Raw genomic sequence first — 20,945 nt, forward strand, 5'->3', positions numbered from 1 at the left:
AGTGTGTTTCAGGGCATGAATACGCTCACATATCCATATAGGCTTCCTTTGGTGTCAATCTTATTTGTCTGTATCTGCAACTGTATGGTGCTAAAATTAAAATGTTGTAACTGTCTCCTTTACTTTTGTGGGTCGGGGTGAGCTAGTCTCAATATGTAGCCTTGGCTGACCTGGAACTTACTATATAGACCAAGCCAGTCTCAAACTCATAGAGATTCACCTACCACTGCCTCCAAAGTGCTGGTTTAAAGGCATGGGCCACCACACTAAATTTAGTCCGAATTTAACACACACACACTTATTTTACTTTTCTGGAATGTCATGTACAATTACTATATTTACATCATTTCTACCTCATTCTTCTGATGGGAGATGTCATTCTGTAAATATGTTTCTCTTATTGGTTAATAAATAAAGCACTGTTGGCCAGTAGGAAAGGAAGATAGGTGGGACTAGGAAACAAGGAGGATTCCAGAAGGAGTAGGGGATCCAAGATGGAGGACCTAAAGGGTAGTACACCGGTCTCTCTCTCCAGTAAGATAAGACCATGTGGAAGTACTTAGGTTAATATAAATGGGTTAATATTTAAGACAGAGCTAGCCAATAAGAAACTAGTAACCGGCCAACAGAAGTATATCTAATACAGTGTTTCTCTGTGTGTTATTTGGGGCTGGCTTGGCGGTGGGACCAGACCAGCCAGGGAAAACCTATTCATAACACTCTTCCTCACCTAACTGCTACCACTAGCTGACATTTGTTTTAAATGCAATGTATCTTTAATCAATCACAGCAACTCAGAATCACCACTCACTTTCACTATGGGCAATATGCTTTGAACTGAATCTACCCAAGACACACTCTTTAAAGTTGCCACTATTAAAAAAAAATAGAGAGAGAGAGAAAAAAAAAAAAAAAACCAAAGCATGACACCATCTATTAAGGGATAGTTGGGGAGTCAGGAACTGTAGTACACTTTTGGTGGAAATAAAAGAAAGGTGTATCCACCATGGCAACTCTGACCTCTGCTCTCACAAGGTCCTTGAGTTGGTCACTCTCATCTGGTTCTTTAGTAAGCTATATGTCCTCATCCATGTTGGAAGCCTAGCCTTATGCCACCCATCCAATCTCTCATTGGCGCACAGATTATGAAGGGAATTGTTTATATCCTTCTTTTATCACTTTTGGTATTATATGACTTTGAAGTCTTACCAGGCCTCTTTGTCTTGAACCCATACTATGGCTTCCACTATTTCATACTATATAGGCATAAGAAACCCTGCATGGATTAACTTCTCTTTTTAGATTCCTGGACAGACTGGGTAAAATCACCTGGCCACCTTCACCTTAGCATACTGTATTTTCTTATTTGCTTTCTTTCCAACTCTATTAGATTCCCTTAAGCATATGGGGTCTTTAAACCATCTATCCTAACATGCCTGAGGCTTTAAACCATAAGCTAAAGCTCACAGTCAAGACAAACATCTAATTGTTTCCTCCACCCAACCCACATTTCTACTTTTCTCTTTTGTATCAATCCTGTCTTGAGTGGTCAGAACTCTGTTGTGGACTTCAAAAGCTGGGATAGGCTTGAGCTTTTAATAAGTTATATTTCTTCTGTAAATGTCATTGTTTTCATGATAAACCAGATGTATCTTAGCTGCTTAACTGGGTAAAAAAGTAATGGGAGACACAGGGAAATCAACATGCTGTGGTTAATAGTTCATAGGATCCCAATACAGGTGTAGCTGTGTGGCTGCAGCAATACCATGAGCTTTTGGACAACACCCAGCTGTAGCCTTAGTATTCCAATCTCACGTGTGAATGCTGTCAGCCTGTATGGAGTCTTGCTGGCTTCCATGTGGCTTCCCCAAGGCAGGAAGGCACAGTGGTGTGTAACAGAATCATCCTACACGGAGAAAACTCAAATTGTTCCCAGAGAGAAGCCAGATATAATTAAACAAGCCTCCCCCTCCCCCTCTTCCCTGGAGTGTGTAATATTCATTTAAATATTTACTTAGAGCAAATACATTTTAATGAATTTTCAGTTAAAGTTATACCAACTCATTAAGACACGTTTAAGAGATCAGAAATATGAAATCAGTTCTTGGAACAGCTTGTTAAGTTTGAGTCTGACTGACTGGTACCCTGGGAAACAATCTGTGGACAGGTGGTATTTCCTTTTCTGAAGGCAGACAACCCTTTACCATGTCTATTCTGCTCCAGAAGCGAGCTTGGTAGATTGGTCAACCCCCATTATTTACTTGAGGAATGGGAGGCTCAGAGGAATTGAACAGCCCTGGGGGTCCTTAGCTCACAAGGAACAGAAATCAGAGGTAATATGTGGTGGTCTCATCTTAGTCCAGCCCAACATGGGAAACACACCAAGCGGATGTTGGATCTTCTTATGCCAAACATCCCTTTTTCTGTTTCCTTTCCCTGTCAGTCTCATTCTGAGCTACAGTTAGAACCCCTCACAAAGAGCTTTCATCTTCCTTTTTCCACTTGGAATGTACTGGTGGGAAGCCCCAACCTTGTGTAGGAGGAAAGAAAGCCCAGGGTCTCCTCTTGGCTACTCTGGTTTGGGGCCAACTGTCTGATGTTTATACTTTTGCAGAATTCAATGCTCAGTTTTCTGCATCTCCCCTTCAAGGCCAATAGAGCATAAGAGCAACCCTGCTTCCAACCTTTGGAAGGATTTTCACTCCCAGTGTCTTCCATACAACTGCAGGTCTTTAAAGACCAAGACTTCTGTTGTATGTGATATGTGTCCAGACAGGCTGGGGTGCCTGAACACTTGGTTCACAGCTGGTAGTGCTGTTTGAGAAGATTAGAGAGCCATTAAGTGGTTGGGGTGGGCTAATAGGAGTCAGCTGAGGTGTTTATAGCGCTGCCCTGCTTAAGGGTCAACTAATATGTAAGCAGGCCATATAAAGTGTTCTTGCTACTGTAGATGGTTCTGTTATCCACCATGTCTTTCTTGTCATGATGGATAATATCCCCTTAAGCCAAGAGACTGAGTATATCTTTCCTTCTTTAATTGGATTTAGTCATATATTTTATCAAGGCAAAAAGCAATGGAACCAGTGGCATTCCTTTCTCAGAGATACCTGTGGTTAGGTCACGATGGGGCATGCAACCCCCTGCGGGATCCTTTAGAACAGTGATTCTCAACCTTCCTTATGCTGTGACCCTTTAATACAGTTCCTCACATTGTGGTGACTCCCAACCATAGAATTATTTCATTGCTGCTTCATAACTGGAATTGTGCAACGGTTACGAATCACAATGTAAATATCTGATACGTAGGATAGCTAATAGAGGACACCCAAAGTGGTCAAGACCCACAGGATGAGAACCACTGCTTTAGGTGATCTGCCATCCATGACAGGTGTCCCTTTGTCTAAATTGATGCTGACACTTCCAAGCAGAAGGTGCCTGTCAGTGGGCTGGAATCCCTCTTATCCTAGATGGAGCAGCGTTTCTGCTGTGTGTCCTGGGCACCGGCCATATGTTTTATTTATTTATTTTTGCTTGAAGAAAAACAGGAAGTCAGCCCCAGCACCTACTATTTAATTTCTAGACTCAATGAGTTTTGTAACGTTTGGCGTTTTAGAAGTTTTGTCTTTTCTATCATAGATTAAGAGATCCTGAATATGAAAATGCATAAAATAAAGGGGGAAGACTCTGTGTGTGTGTGTGTGTGTGTGTGTGTGTGTGTGTGTGTGTGCTGGTTTGGGGTCTGTTGAGTTATACATGAAGGCAGTAGGAAGAGAAAACATACTCGGTATTTAATAATGAAATAAAATTACATATTCTGTAATTTGCTTTTAACTCTTTGAAGCACTTAAAATATTCTATGAGTATTTCATACTCGTGTACACTGAAATATATGACCACATCTAACAAACTTTGACCCCTATGACTTCCCCCAGGTCCCCCCAGTTGAAAAACATTCTTCTCCCAACTTCGTGTTCATTATCTTTAAAAATAATAAAAACCCACTGAGCCCAATTAGTGTTTTGCATGTGTCATTTGAAGCAATTTAGTTCCCTAAATAGCTCAGCCCCGAATCTCATTAAAGTAGCAGCACCCACTCCACTCACCCAAACTATTACTTTAATTTTATTTTATGGGCCAAGCCTGCAAAGTATCAGGCTGGGCTTCAACATGGCATTGTTTGTTTTCATCCGTGCTCCCTCCTCTACCACTTGAGCACTTTCAGTAGTGTTCTTTCCTTTCTGACATCATATGAAGAAGTAAAGTTCTCTTTTGGGAATTAACTAGGCCCACTTGATGAATCAGTCACGCTGTAGTGTAATGCATATTACTTGCAAAAACGGCTTTAGAAAACACAGGTTCTTCCTAAGAATAAATAATGCAATCATGCATTCCTGATTTTTAAATTGATATGTTTTTGGTTTTGATTTTGATCATGATACTGTCTTTCTAAATGCCTTAAGCACCCCCAAGAGTAATGGGGTTTCCAGTGTCCAGAAATTCCTGACTTGCACTCCAACACAGCCATCTGTGGAGTGCCTTGAAACAGGTGAGTTAGCCCCAGCTCTGCAGGGTTTGGAAGGTAGCTCTGCTACACTTGGGCATGGGGCCATGGGAGCTCCTGAGAGTTGATAATTCCAGCATGTTCCTCCATAGGAGAGGAAGATGTGGACTTTCTGGAGACCACACTTAGGGAGATATACTCTTTATCATCCCATTTTTTAGTCTTGTGGAAAGAAAATGACATCTATGAATTTTGTGAGGAAAGAAGGGAATTGTTGGGAGGGGCTCAGAAGAATTGCTGCAGCTACAGGTCTCTTCCCTGAGTTCCTGCCTTCCCTCTTAGAGTCATGGAATTGTTACTCTAGCTCTCGGTGTTTCACATGGAGAAAGCCACAATAGTCACAGTGCTGTCTTCCACACTCAGCTTTCTTGGCATCCTCAAGAAATGCAAAAAGTCTTTTGGTGCCATTGCGGTAGGCAAAGTCCATAAACTGATCAGCATCACACCTATTGTACTTTTTGTTTCTCTAGTTTTAAAACTCACCTGCTCAATCCTGGACTCACCACTGTAATGGGAAAGATAGAGAAGAAAGCCATAGATAATAAGATTAAACCTAGAGGGATGGAGCCCAGACTGCTCTTCAGAGGGTTTGAGTTTGATTCCCAGGACCCCACATAGCAGCTCACAACAGTCTGTGATTCATGTTTCATGGGCTCCAACACCCTCTTGTGTCTTCTGCAAGCACATACATGCATGCAAAACACCTGTACATACAAAATGAACTAGAAAAAGAAAAAAATTTAAATTAGCCTCATATGTGGGAGACAGCTTCTTGTGATCCATCCATAGCTCCCCAAATACAAGTGTGAGGCGTGCGTGCACGCACAAACACACACACACACACACACACACACACACACACACACTTAGTCCCAAGTATAAGATGAAATAATGCTGAGCCAACTAAATCCAACAGATGTTTGAACTTTTTCGAGATATTTTCTCTTGTTTTTTCTTCTGTGTGTTGAACAAGAAGCTGCTAGTTAACTCTAAATTGGAAATTGTCTCCCTCAAGAACTCTGTTCCTCTCTTCTTTCCTCTGCCTCTCTCTACTGCAAGCAACATATGACCCCAGTATTTAGAGAGAAGACCAAGGACCCAGCACAGCCCATGCAACATGTTTAGGTTAGTCTCCCTTGATGCTGAGTTTGTTCTGGGTAAAATAGTGCAGAGACTCTCACCATCTGCCCCCACTAGTTCCCATCATCACAGGAAAGGTCACTGGAATAAAGTTTTCCCCCTTTATTCCAGCAATGTGGCATGAAGTGAATATGAGACTATAAGGGAACAAAGATAGAGTGGGATGGTTTAGCCATGAAGTGCTTGGGTGTCAGATTGACAAGAAACAGGCTTGTGATGGTATATCATCATGGTCCAGTTGACTATACTTGGAATCACCTGGGAGACACACCACTAGGTGCTTTTGTGGGGATGTTTCCAATGATACTAAATTCCACTCTTCTGTTTCCTCACGTCAATAATAGAAAGAAGAGAAAGAAAATCCATCGAGTTTCTGGTATTGGCTACTTCATGAAGGTCTAGTTAGGACCTTTATTTCCTGTATTCTCATTCTTGTCTGACTCTGAGTATTCAAAACAAATTATCATCAAATAACTACTGTCACCCTTCCCTTGCTTGTGACATGCACAGAGCCAAGAAGAGATGGGTTTCTGACTGGGTGCCTTCTACTCTTTCATTTCTTTTCTCTCTTTTTTCTTCAGGATTTCATGCATATACTCAGTGATGATATCTGTCTCATTTACCCTCTACAACTCCCCCTCCATGCAATTCCACATTAACTCATTCCCTCCTCATATTCATACGTTGGTTTTGATAACCCACTAAGTTCAGGTCATGCTAACCCTATGTACATAGGTGTGGGACCATCCAACTGAAGCATGGGAAACCTAATGATTCTCCCCTCCCCCAGAAGCTAACATCAATCAATACCTCCAACAGAAGGAGTGTAGGCCTAGAGAACTTCTTCCCAGTCCATGCTGGAATGTTGACTGCCTTGGTCCAGTGCAGGTAACCACAGCTGCTGTGGCCTGGTCATGTCTAGGAGACAGTATATCACTGCTCTGTGCCTCATCCCCTGGCTCCATTTGAAAGTGAAAACCCAGACTTAAAGCTTCCAACTGAGAAACCACTACCCTAAGACTCATTTATGCCTTGAAATACAGCAGTCAGATTTGAATAGAGCCACCTCAACACCCGATCCTGTTAATATTCTTCCCTGTGTTGGCTTTAATAACATATGTTTTTGTATTGCTCATGTGGCATTAATTTTTATTGTAAGCTTTAGCTTGATGGTTTGGTTTTATTTAGGTGAAATTAAAAAAAAAGGCAGATAACAAGTCACTATTCCCCACCACCCCCAATTTTCTCACTCAGTAAAATGTTAAATTGCTCCTGTACTTTGCATCCACAACAGAAATAAGCAAAATACAGCAGATAAAATTTAGGTTACATTGGTATTTATGGCCCATAAAATATGCAAGTCAACTAACTGGAAAAGCTTTCCAGGTACTTATTATATATTCGAGAACCACATAACTCTGAGGCATGTGAGACTGAGTCCCTACCCATCTATTCACCACTTTGAAGCAGTTGTAAATGCATTAATTCATGATTAATTTATCCTGCCCTCTGTGCTGCCTACAGCTGGAAAAAGCCAAATCTAATTTTGAGAAACACTTAGGAAAGGAAAAGCATTGTTTGGGAAATGATGGGGGAAATCAGTGAGTTTAAACATAAACATAATTTGATAATTGAAGCTTATGCTCATTTTAGGGAGAGGTGGTAGAGGGCGCCCCTTCAAATAATCCAAAGATTAGAGGATACATTAGTCCATTTGAGGCATATATTTGATACCAGCAGCTCAACGTGCTGTTCTGCTATTTAGTGAGATGCCTTAGGCAAAAGTAACAAGGAGTCATGTCTATAAAAACATATAATAAACATCTTTGAAAATTGGTAAATTCTTTATTTCAGTGGCTCTAGCTGAAACATTCTTGAAAGTGTTTTGCAAAACATGAGTTTGGTGCCCTTATTTCTGAAGTCTGCTAATGATCCATTACTGGGGCAATAAAATTATTTCCGTAATCTGCATAAGATAAAAATGGAGTCTTGCTGTAATTCAGTTCATATGTCAAGATGCCAGACTCATTGCCCAAGTTAGAAATCACAGGAAGAAATAGTTGGTATCTTATAAGAAATTAACCCAGTGCATGTTTATAAATAATTCTGGGCCTGATACCGAAATGGGGGTAGTGATGGGAAGGAGAGTGCTTCCATCTTTTTGTGATGTATTAAAAACACATTATGCCTGCTGTGAGGTGGTGTCTTCCAGACAGAACTGGGAAGCAGCACCCATGAAATCTCTACAGTGTGGCCACCTAAACAAGATGAGCACAATGACTTCAGTTGATATAGCATGGTGAGTGGAGGAAATCTCACAAGGACCTACCCCTAGATGAAAAGCTACAGACAACCAAGGGTGCTGAGAGAGGAAGAATCAGCCTTCTTCAGGGAGAAGTAGGTTATTAGATAACCTAAGTTATCTAATTCCAGGAAATTGGCCTTACATAAGGAACAGGTCATGTGTTTGGGGGGTTGTGGGATGGACACAAAAAGAGTGATTGCAGGCAGAGGAACTGATGTAAATATAGATACTTGTATTAAATTCTCAAAAAATTAAAAAATAGTTATACTGTTAATATTTGATATGTGTTTCAAATTAGACTCTTTCTTGAGGAAGGGGTCTGAGTACTTTAGAGTTAGCACACATGAGGATTGCACAATTCAGAGCAGACGTCCAGAGCTCACAGGAAATGTGCTGTTCATTCACTTCTTGCTCCATTTCAAACATGCACATACATCAGTGTGGCTGTGGGCTGTGTCTAATCAAATATTTCAGCTTTGATGGCCTCTCTGGTTTCCAACTAGACATTCTCATCATACTGACATTCCTAAACTTTTAAAAGTTATTATTCTTTGATAATTGCAAGCATGCACATTATGTAATTTGGTCATTTCAATACCTCACCATCATTACCCCTTTTCATTTCCCTCCCACACTTGCTGAGTGTCCCCAACCCACTTCCCAACAAGTGTCTCTTGTATTTTTATGTCTTCTTTTATTTGTGACCCACTGAGCTCAATTAAGTTTGCTTGCATGAACATGGGGAGGGGTGACTGATGTATATGGACCCTTCTGTTGTTACACTGATGAAGAAAGTGGCACTCCTCCCCCTCTGCAATAATTAACCTCCAACAGTTCCTCACTGAAGTCTTCATCATGATCATCTCTCCCTTCCATGTGGGAACATCGATGAGCCCCATCTTGTTCACACCTGATCTAAGTCACCACAGTTACCATCAGTTCATGAGTGCAATGGCAATGCCACATTCATAAGACAGCATTTTATAGCCTTCCTCACCATCCTCTAGCACTTACATTCTTCCCACCCCCCTCTGCTAACATGCTCCCTAAATTACCAACAAGTTTAAAGATTGTTTATTTTTACTTCACGTGTGTTAGTGTCTTTCCTAAGTGTATGTATATGTGCATGTGGAGGCCGGAGGAGGTCATCAGGATCCCTGGAACTGGAGTTACAGATAGTTGTGAGTCGAGCCACCATGTGAGTATTGGGAACCAAACCTGAGTCTCCTGCAAGAGCAGCCAGTGATCTTGACTGCTGGCTGAGCCTTCTCTTCAGCCTCTCCTACAGTTTTCTTTTTGTTGCTGGATATTCAATATACATAGTATTAGGTTCCATAAAGAAATTTTCACACATGGAATAATGCAATGTACTTGAGCCAAATTCTCTCACCATCTCTTAATGTTCTCTCTTAACATAGGCAATTTCATGACATACAGAAATATGTGATCTTATGTATCTACACAAATGAAAGGAAACATGACATTTATCTTTCTTGAGTCTAACATAATTAGCTTAAAACGGTTATTTCTAGTTGCTTCTAATTTCCTACAGATGACACATTTTAATTCTTCATGGATTCTTGAATCTGTAGGTTTTTTCTAAATTACATATTGACATGACCAGAAATCAAAAAAAAAAAAAAAAAAAAAACAAAAAAACAAACAAAAAACAAAAAAAGAACCAGCACTTACTGCATGAATACAATGATGTCTATGCTAATCACAGCATAAAATATCCAGAGTTATTAATGTTAGTGTCCACCTCCGAGGCCTTGTATCTAGTCACTGCATGCTTAAACCTTGAGCTGACAAGTTCAAAGTCACCTCTTTCTTTTTCCAGAGTCACCTCTTAAGAGCCATGTCCTCACTGAGTCCTCTCTAGACAATGGAGAAATCTTTGTAGAAGTCACTCAGCCCTCTGCCTAAGTCAAAAAGATTTCTAGCCCTAAATTTTCTCAAACATTTTGGGGAATACCCATCAAATACCCAAAGACTCTGCACAAATCTATTGACTATACAAAAGTTAATATGGTTAAAATGCACATAGACACTGGCAACCCAGTTTAAGCATTCCAAGAAATGCCTAATGTTCACCTTCTAATGCCTTTACTTTGGGGGTGTAGGGATATAATGCTTGCATTCTATATGATTTCCTTGCATAATCAAATAGAACCTCAGTAGAATGACACATATAGGGAATTCAGTAGCTAAAGGGAAGAGGAGGCCATAGTCTTCTGCACTCATGGTTCTTAGTGGGCACAAATATTACAGCCCTAATATCTGCTAGGGGTTTCTTAAAAGCCAACACAGTCAATGACATCACATCCCATTTATCTTTGAGGCTCATCATGTCTCTTTTCTAATTCTGCTCTCCAAACATGGCAGAACACGAAAAGAATTGGTGTTGGCTGTAGTAGGGTGTGACACCTTCTATCTAGGTTGTTTCTAACACCTCTAGTTTGGAGTAAAGGATAGAAGACAGCTGTCTTTGAATGGAGTTATAGTACCGAAAGCCGGAGGAGGAACTGTTATAATGAACTGAGAACAGGTAGGATGTCCTTAAATCTGAATCTTGCAAAATTTTTGCCCCTACAAGTCACAACTGCAAGGGATGGGCTCTCCTCAAAGTTTCTTGACTGTATTTTCTGCCATCTCTGAGAGTACATGTTCAGTATCCTATTTAGGAATTTAATACACTGTCCATAGAGCACACCATTAGAGCACTCAAGGTTTTATTTTGTGCTTTGATGGTTCCTAAGCCAGGGTAACCAATGTCACTATAGCTGGGAGGCTGGTACCAGCGAGAGGAGTAAACTGAGTCCAAGTTCTTATGAAGTCTAATATCCCTCTCCCATTGAGGTTGTTAATCATAATGGGGCTTGTGGGTAGTGACTGAGTCATGACTGGGGGTTCTCATGAAAGATGAGTGCCATGATAAGCTCTAAAGGGACCAGAGTACTTCTATCCCACCATACTGGGACACACAGGGAAGACTTCAGTTCTGAATAAGATAAAGGTAATTGACTAGACACAGAATCTGCTTACACCTCCATCTCAGACTTTTCCTCTTTACAACTGAGAGAAGTAACCTTTTGTCACTCATAAACCACCCAGCACAAGTTGATTTGTTTTATATCTGAACTAAGATTCCACCAGGGGGAATGTGTAGGATATTAGAACCTTTAAGTGTTAGTAGAGATTTAAAACAAATAATTGAGGGCTCATGAGATGACTTGGTGGATAAAGGCACTTTACCAGCCATGACAAGCTGAGTTCACTTTCCAGAACCCACAAGGGGGAGGGAGTGGACTGGCTTTTTAGAATTGTTCTCTGATTTCTGCATATATACTGTAGTGTGCTCTGCTCAAACCCACATGCACAGATGCAAACAAAATAAATAAATAAGATGTCATAAAAATCTTTTTAAAATAAATCAAATATTTGAGACAAAAATAATAAGTGAAATGAAGAAAAAGTTATTTTTATGGATTTTCATCTTGGTTTATCCCGAACTCATTAAATCCCTGAAGTTCTCCTGGGGCTCGAACACACTATGTACTGGCTTCTTTGATAAACTGTATTTTATTTTTATCATTTGGAAGAAAGTTAAGAAGAATCAATCTATATTTCTGAAAAACATGACAAAGACATTTCTAAATGCTAATTTACTGAAAATTAGGTGAAATATTGAAAATCATTATTTTTTTTTTGCCAGTAATTTGGATCTTGGTTCTTTTCTATCTATATGCAAATGTTGAAGTCCTTTGCCTACTTACATTTCTTTTTACAGTCTTATAATTTTTCCTATTTAATAAATCTAAAACTAATGAAGTTCTGTAAAGACAGTAAAGTTTTCAATAGCAAATTTGTAAGTCACTCTCCTGCATATAAATTCTGTGATTATATACTTTTTCTGTTGGTGTAAAACTATTTGCATGTTTATATTTTAATATGATTTATCATTACAATATTTCCACATTAATAATGTTTATTGAGTCTTCAAATAATGAGACCCAATGGTTTAGATTTAAACACACAACTTTCAGAAGTAAAGTCAAAGTATTAAACTTTCAAATTTGCCTCTAATTGTTTGCAACTTATTTTTTGGCTCAAGGAATTTTTTTCATGTCTCTTTTTCTTTCTACTCCTGGTTTTATCTTATTAGCTGTATTTTAACTGTAATTTAAGTTCTCTCTGGGAGGTCAGTATATAATTACAATTATGGGTAATTGTGTGTTGTGATTTTATTTTCTCCTTAATGAGAGATTATAAAACAGTTTGGGAGGGATATCTGCAATCAGAAAACAGTTGCTATTTTGGGATAGATTTCTGTATTTTTAGTGTCTGTGATGTTTCTCTAAGCTCAAGCATAATACATTTGCAGGGTTTGGGAATATGGGTTTGAACCAGAGGGAAAATGGCTATTGGCCTTTGCTTGGATTTCTCATTAGCATCCAGACTAGTAGATGAGCTGGAAAATTGGGAACAACATCTTGGTCTCAGCTATCACTGTGGGAAGTCCTGCTGACCTCCAGCTCTTTGACTCAGTTGGCCTCTGGGTTTGCTACAATGTGTAAAGCTTGCAGGCTGTTGCACTTCATTTCCTGATCTTTAGCCTCCTTTCTTGCTCTGATTCCTTCCTACAAGATCACAAAGGAAAGAATCCCACCTTAAAGACTCCATAGTAACTGGAATGCTTGCAAAATCTGTGTTTGAATCTGAAATATATCCAATGTTCCTCTCATTTAAAAGAAGTAAGTTTATGTCTGCAGGTGGTTTACCTGCATGCATGTATGTGGTGTGTGTGTGTGTGTGTGTGTGTGTGTGTGTGTGTGTGTGTGTGTGTGTATAGTTCCAATTGAGGCCAAGAAGAGGGCGTTGTATCCTGACTGGATCCCTGGAGCTGGATTACTGGCAGTTTTGAGCCACCATATGGCTGGCAACTGAACCTGGGTCCTCTGCAAGAGCAGCCAGTACCTTTAATCACTGAGACTTCTCTCCAGCCCCATATACCTTCATTTATAACCCTCATTTAAATTTTGTCAAACAGCACAAGATTACTGAGATAAGAAAGAGGGAAGGGGAAAGAGAGAGAGAGGGGTGAGAAATTAATTATATGTGGCACTGGTGTGGAGTATTAGGACACTAATATCCAGAGAATCCCGTGAGTATATCTTGTGGGTTTTATCAAGGTCAAAATATAAAGTCTGCATTCTATTAAATTTTTTTAATTTTATTTCCTTACTTATGATAATATAACTGCTAATGAGGATCTGCATATTCTGAGGGCATCTACCTAGAAATATGGGAAATTAAGTTTTGGAGTGCCCTGCTACTGTGACAGGTTTCAGGCTTTCTACATGACCCCAAACTTTGCATGGGACACTTAACAAGAAGGGAGTGAAAAGAATGTTCTGGGCCAGAGACAGGCTTCACCTGGCAGTGGGTGCCTACTTCCAGAACTAACAATCCAATTTTGACTCCAGCAAAGACAGAACCAACCCCACAACTTACCTTCAGACCCCCACATACACCATGATGTCTTAGATTTAAGTTTGTGCACATACACCCAAAATAAAGAAAATGTGATCAAAATTATTTTAAATAAAATGAAAGTAGTGAGTGTTTGCTAGGTTATTTTCTATTAGTTGCACAGAGAATTATACTGGGTAACAGAGGAAAACAAGTTACAGGCCTCAGCAAAGGCACATAAAATCCCATTGATATAACACCATGATCACCTGTCAAGAAAACTGTCAGCTGTAGTGTAAAGACCAAGGGAAAGGAATAAAGCATAGCGATTTCCCAGTAGAGGGAAAAGTGGCAGGCAAAGGAGATGTTTCTACTCTTGTGGGAATGTAAAAGTATGTGTTCCGACCATATCACTGTAGCCACTGGAGGATGAGAATAAGCTCTGCAAGACACTCCAGGAAAAGACCTTCTATAGATGGAATTGGAAAATGCTTTGTGTATAAAGAGGACATGCAATAAACAGCCATAACTGTGCATACAACTTGTTTCTCAGTGGTTACACAGGAGAAGTCATGGTCACCATGTAACATGAAAAACAAGATGAAGTTCTAGGTTGGATTCAAGTAGGAAATTTTATTAGGAGTAGAAAATTAGAGGAAACAAGACTCATTGAAGTTACTCATTACATGTTCATGGTAGACTTAAAAGTAACTTGAGCTTTTCTGTTATTACATTCTAATCTATGGGACTTCACACTACCCAATCCCATGCCACCCATCCCATGTTATCCTATCTCATCCCATTCTGTACAACCCATTCCACCTCATCTCGTCTATTATTTCCAATTCTATCCAAACTCATTGATCATATCCTATTCATCTCATACCAGCCCATTCAGATAATATATTCTATTTTTTCGCTCATCTAATCTCATCCATCTCACAATCCCTGCCCTAATTACTCATTCATTCTATCCTTCCATATGAACCAATTTCATCCCACTCCATCTCATCCTATTCCACCTTACTATTTGACTCACTGCATTACATTCTAGACTTCTTTCTGTAACTCCAATATCAGTGATTGAATTACATTTTCTTATTGATGACATTCGGCTTTGAATGACAATCTGAAATGCATATTAACGTATACTGGTAATCCAGTAATCAGCAAACAGGGTCAATGATCAGACCCTCTGATGTTGGTCTAGGTATGACTTAAGAGAAAATAGGCACAACATCTTGGAAAATAATCTGGAGTTGCCAGTTCTCATCAGTATTTGATCCAGGAAGTTTACTGTGATGCAAACACAGAGAGTGACTATGTGCATTTTACAAAGAGGGAGATTCATTAGTACGGTACTGAATTAGCTCATATCACCCAAGAGGTCTATTGAGAAAGAATTGGAGAAAATTGAAGAAAGGAAATGTCCCAAGTGGTGCTGAAGAATTGATTCCATAAAGGTGCTTGTGGGGCTGCCAAGGGTGATGCTGTACCTTACACCTTACAGGACAGACAACTGGTATAAGTTAGTGATGGCTGCTAGTGATACCTGGGGAAAGGGGTTCACATGTTCCTTAAGCATTACTCTACCAGAAACCACCACTTACTCCACAAAAGGCTCTCTAGATAAATAGAAACAGAAGATGACGTATTTGTAGGAAATAATGGATAGATAGAGATGGGTCATAGATAGAGAATAGATGAGAGACAGACAGACAGATACATTGATGGATAGTTGGATGGTAAATAGATAGATTATGATAATGATCTATAGATAGATGAGAGAGAAATGGACAGATGGATGATGTATAGATAGATGAGAGATGGGTAGATGAGAGTTAAGAAGATAGATGATAAATGGGTAGATGATAGGACAATAGATGCTAGAAGGATGTTAAGTGGGTAGGTGATGGAATGATAAATGATAATTAAATAGATGGTAAATAGTTGACATATATGTAGATAATTTTAAAAGGTAAATACACATTGATAGTAGAATGGACCCTCAGGTCAAGCTCAGGCTGAAACACAGCCATGCACTTCTACTTAATCATTTGCCTCACATGTAGTGAACGGGTTGTTGTTGAGAAGGGCTGATACCCACCTCCTTCACCTGACCAAATCCCACAAGAGGGCCTTAGCCATGTGCTACAGGTTTGTTCATCCTAACATATGACAGAGGAAGTGATACTCACACCATATGCCATCCAAACATCTAATGAGTCAAGGAAATACTCCTTTATCTGTCTGTCAAACACTGATGGTAGATACAGAAGTCCAGGGCAGGCTGTACTGAAACTCAAAGGCAAAGACACCTCTGAATGAACCACTGGAAAAACTAAGGGCCCTGAAGTACTTCCTCTGAACTTTTGATATATAACAAACAATCATTCAGGTTCCAGCAATTGCTCATGTTTGATTGATTGTGTGTTTTCAGTAGCAGAAGAAAAAGTGCAAGAGAATTCTAAATAGGAAAGTGCAGTGGAGTTATTGGTTCATTGTGTTTGTTGCGGGGCAGGATATCTGGTTCCTGAGCCTGGAAGTTCTACATAGGCCACCATCTTCTCTAGAAGCAGAAAACCAATGTTGCAAGCTCCACTATGAAAGTTCTTTGGTGTAATACGGTGTGCATTATTTATCAGTTAAAGATGGGATAAGTCTTATGGTGCCCTAGTTGAAATTAGATCTTAATCATATCTTTTGATTAATAATTATTGTCAAAGGGTGGTTTGGAAGAGTTGAAACCTGAGGCTGACACAGATGGAGTTCTAACCATTTGATCACTGGTAAGGGTTTCTTTTTCTTCAGATTCTAAAAGATAAGACCTGAGTGGTCCTATGTAATGCAGATAGTGTCTTTAGGGGAAGTATAGGCAAGTCACATGTAGTTAATAATAGGACTTTGATTAGTTTTCATCGTGAGCTTGATGCAATTTAGAATCACCTTATGGGAGTCTTCATAAGGACTTGTCTAAATCTGATTAGTCTGTGGACATGATGGGGGCAGAGGTTGTCTTGATATGGGAAGACTCAGTCTGAAAGTGAGTAGTACTATTTGCAGGTTTGAGTTCTGAACTGTGTGAGAATGGAGAGATAGCTGAACACCAGGCACTTATGCATCCATTTTGTTTGTACTCTTGACAGTAGGTATGATGTTTTACCTGCTTAACCATCCTAAGTGAGGTAACCCAGTCACAGAAAGGCAAACATGGTATGTACTCACTCATATACAGATATTAGACATAGAGCAAAGGTTTAGCAGACTAAAATCTACACCTCCAGAGAACTAGAAGCAGCTCACACACTGAGCCATTTGCTTCTTGAAGTATTCATAGAAAGAAGAAACATACATGGGTAAGAAAATATAAAACATATATGATGCAGTCTCAGCTCTCAGGGGACAGAGAAAGCAGGAGCATGAATTGGATATATTTTAACTTTCATTCTGTGCATGGATTTGTGTGTGTGTGTGTGTGTGTGTGTGTGTGTGTGTGTGTGTGTGTGAGTGCAGTGCCTGCAGAAGACAGAAGAGGGAGACAAAGCCCCTGGAGCTGAAGTTATAGGAGGTTGTGAATTGCTTGACCTAAGTGCTGGGAACTAAATCTAGGTCCTCTGTAGCTGCAGCAAGCACACTTTATGGAACCTAAGTGGGCTTTTTGGATATCACCAAAACACCCTTACCACAGAAGGGAAGATTGAGGAACCTGATGTGCTCTTGGAAGATCTGAAAAACTTCATTTTATCTTCACATGAACCCAGACACCCATGACAAGGAAGTATTCTAAGCATATGTGATTTCCATTATGAGAGAAGTTGTTAATGCAGGTGAAAAGATTTATCAGTGTGTTTTACACATGCAGTCATCAAAACAAACAGACCCAAACCAGCCATGCCTGCTGTGGTCCAGTCTCCAGGAGCAGGGAAAGCTCCATCATGGCTAGAGTCATATTTCCTTCCTTGTGTCTTTGAACCTAACCTGCAGCTCCACTTGAGGGATAAGTGACAAATTGTTCTGTCTTTTACCTATTTATTTTTGTTTGTTTGTAATTTTACAGGAGAATCAGGTAAAAGCAGAAAGAGCAAAGAAGATTATTTTTGATGAAAGACTAATTCTCACTGAGGAGATGGCTGATTAAGTTTTATCTCCAGCAAAGCCCAGGGAAATTAATTTGGCAGGGTTCTTACCTCACATATCATGCTCCTGTTAGCCAAATAAAGTTTTACAGGCTGGCCTGTTCAAGATGGTGTTACAAATGGATTATTAAATATAAAGACTCTGGGCTCCTTCCTGGTACAGATTTCCTTATGAAATCCCAGCCAGGAACCCTTCTGTCACTGGAAAACTCTCTTTCGGTCACAGAGATTTGTGCTAAATGCATAATGCTGCATTTGACTCATGCTAAGTATTGCTAACAACGAACAATAACATTTATTTATTTATTATTATATGTACATGACAGAGCACATTCTTAGAAATGGCACTATAGTTTACCTTGGTAGTTTCTTCCATTTTCAATATTTTTGTTTTTAAGAAAAGATCAAATGAAGGTGCACACATATACTCACCTGGTATTCACATTTGCTATGTGGTCATGACTACAACAGCCATGTCATGTCCAGAAAGACAGTGTTTTAGGTACCCCGCTCCATATTCTGACTCTCACCATCTTTCTGTCCTGCCACTCACGATGCCCTCTGGGCCATGGAGGAGAGAATCCCTGCACAACCATGTTTGCTGCTGCTTTGCTCACAGTTGCTAGGAGATGGACTTAGTTTGTGGTCCAGCCCTCTTCATCTTCAGCTTACACTGAATCCACCTTCTTCTTTACTTTTCCCAGGAGCCTTAAGACTCTCAATGAATCGCTACTTTGTGCTGGCTCAGGAATCTTTTGCACTTGAGCAATCATCTGATCCTCCCTCTGAGCAGCAATATGCTTGAAGGCCCACAGGGAGCTGGGTGCCAAAGTGCCAAACTAAAATTAAATGAGGCTTGGGCCAGTTAGTCATGGTGCCTACAGCATACAAAAGGAGACAGATGTTAACCAAATAAACACATACACTTAGCCACACACTAGAATGTGAGAAGTGGAAGAAAGAGGCCAGCCATCTAGAAGATGGCAGTCAGAGGTCCCTGCATATATAAGGACAGATTTGCAAATGTCTTTTGAGCATCTGGCTAAATGGGAGGTGGACTTTATTACCCTTCACATGTAGGGAGGCTGACTCAGACTCTATGAGTACCGTGCATAGGCTCGTCTTCCTTACAACTAAACCTGTTCTCCCAAAGTGCACCCCTTTACATTCACCTTCCTCTCCTGAGTCAGTTATGCTTGCCAGGGTCTGGAAAGTTGCCACATTGGATTATTTGTGGATGCCGTCTACATAAAGTGGGGGAGGGGACTCAGAAGGGCTGGGCTGGCAACCTTACTGAGAGTGGAAGGCCATTGGCATTTTTCCTGGTCAATGACTTTTTCAATTCCTTTTTTTTTTCTTTTTCTAATTTTACTTATTTATTTTTTTACAAACCAATCCCAGTTCCCTCTCCCTCGCTCCCTTCCTCCCTCTCTTCCTCTCTCCTCTCTACCTTCCTCCCTCTTTCCTTCTCTTCCCCCCTCACATGGACCCCTCCCATCCCCCCACTCCACATGTAGGGTAATGCCATCCAGGAGGGGTCATCTAAATCTGTCAAATCATTTGAAGTAGAGGCTAGGACTACTCTCCTGTCTCTAGGTTAAGTGAGTATTCCTCCATGAGGTATGGGCCCACAAGGTCCTTTTGTGCACCAGGGATACATCCTGGTTCCACTGTCTGAGGTCCCTTAGACTGCTCAGGCCTTCTAGCTGAGACCCATGTTCAGGGAGTCTGAGTCAGTCCCATGCTGGATTCCCATTTATCAGTCTGGGAGCCTGTTAGCTCCTCCTTGTTCAGGTCCAATGTCTCTATGTGTTGCTGCAGCGTGGTCTTGTCCTCCCTCTCTGCATCTGGATTCTAGTTTGGCTCAGTGTTTAGTTGTGGGTGTTTGCTTCTGTTTCCAACAGGTACTAGATGAGGGCTCCATGATGGTGGATAAGTTAGTCGTTGATCTCATCACTGAAGGGCCTTTCCACTGTTGCTCAAATTGTTAGTTGGAGTCAGTCTTGTAGGTTTCTGGACATTTATTTCTTTAGGTTCAGTGTTCTCTTCAATCCTATAATGGCTCCCTCTTTTATGTTCTCTCTCTCTCTCTCTCTCTCTCTCTCTCTCTCTCTCTCTCTTTCAGTTTCTAAGTCACACTTCCCCTATGAATGTAAACATACACTTGAATCACTGCATTTGTTTAACGCCTAGTTTCTGTTTCATCTCCATTGTTTCTGGTTTACTAAAGCCAAGATGTAGGATATAAGGAATCTACCTCGATGGTTGTGTTTGTGTTTGTTGTTTTAATGAAGTTATTGAATTTATATCAAGAGAACTGCAGGCCTGATGCTGCCAGCCCAAGAAAAAGCTTCACAAAACACCACGGCTGACATCTGGATCAGGGATGCAATTCTGCTCTTCAAGGGGAATAATATGACCACACTCTCATTATTGCCTCTTAGCTGGGTGTCCCTGGAAGTGGCCAGTGAGTGCAAAATTCTCCACATGGTCATCTCTTGGAGTCTGCCTGCTCCTTGCCTCCTTCATGCCTTCTCCTAGAGTCATGTGATGCTGAGTCAGCAGAGGTTCTGAATTATTTAAATTCCCTGATTGGAGCCAACAGTTGGACTATCTAAGCCACAGCTCTCTACAGACTTCACTGTGATCAGGTTTTTATTTCAGAGATTTCTAAGCCATCTTGATGAGTGGGAAAATGTGAGAGAGTCAGGATATCAGTGTGGTATGACTCAGCTTGAACCTCTCCAAGTCAAGATCCAGCAATTATTTGTGCTTTTTCTCCCCTTGTGAGTGTGTTAAGTACCATTATTCTATAATAACAAATATGGTCAGCTACCATGTAAAGCAGAAAACACTGTGTCACCCTTCAAATGTCTTAGAAGTGTGAATGATTACATCTCATTCACAAAGAGGCACCAGAAGTTCTAATCATCATGTAGAAAGTCTTACTCAAGCCCAGATTCTCATAGACTCTGACAAATTCCATCTTTATTCACTCACTCATTTCCTTTCTTCCTCCTTTCCTCTCTCTCTCCCTTCTTCACTCCCTTCCTTCCTCTTTCTTTCCTTCCTGGTGTGTAAAGCGGAAAGAACACACATCTGTCAAGACAGCTCACTGTAGCCTTCAGTTACAGAAGTAGCAACCCAATATAATAGTATTTGTTTTCCCCATGGATATCTATCTGCTATCCTGTCAAGCTCATCTCTGCAAGTTGGCCATAGACTAAGCCCATGATCCACAGGTTCCTCCCACCCATATAGAAATAATTTCTTTCTTTCCTTCTGATCTACGTCTGCTTTGCCTTCTTTCTCTTTGCTTAGACTTCTCACA

This window comes from Phodopus roborovskii, unplaced genomic scaffold (assembly GCF_943737965.1).
Source record: "Phodopus roborovskii unplaced genomic scaffold, PHOROB, whole genome shotgun sequence".
Lineage (NCBI taxonomy): Eukaryota > Metazoa > Chordata > Mammalia > Rodentia > Cricetidae > Phodopus > Phodopus roborovskii.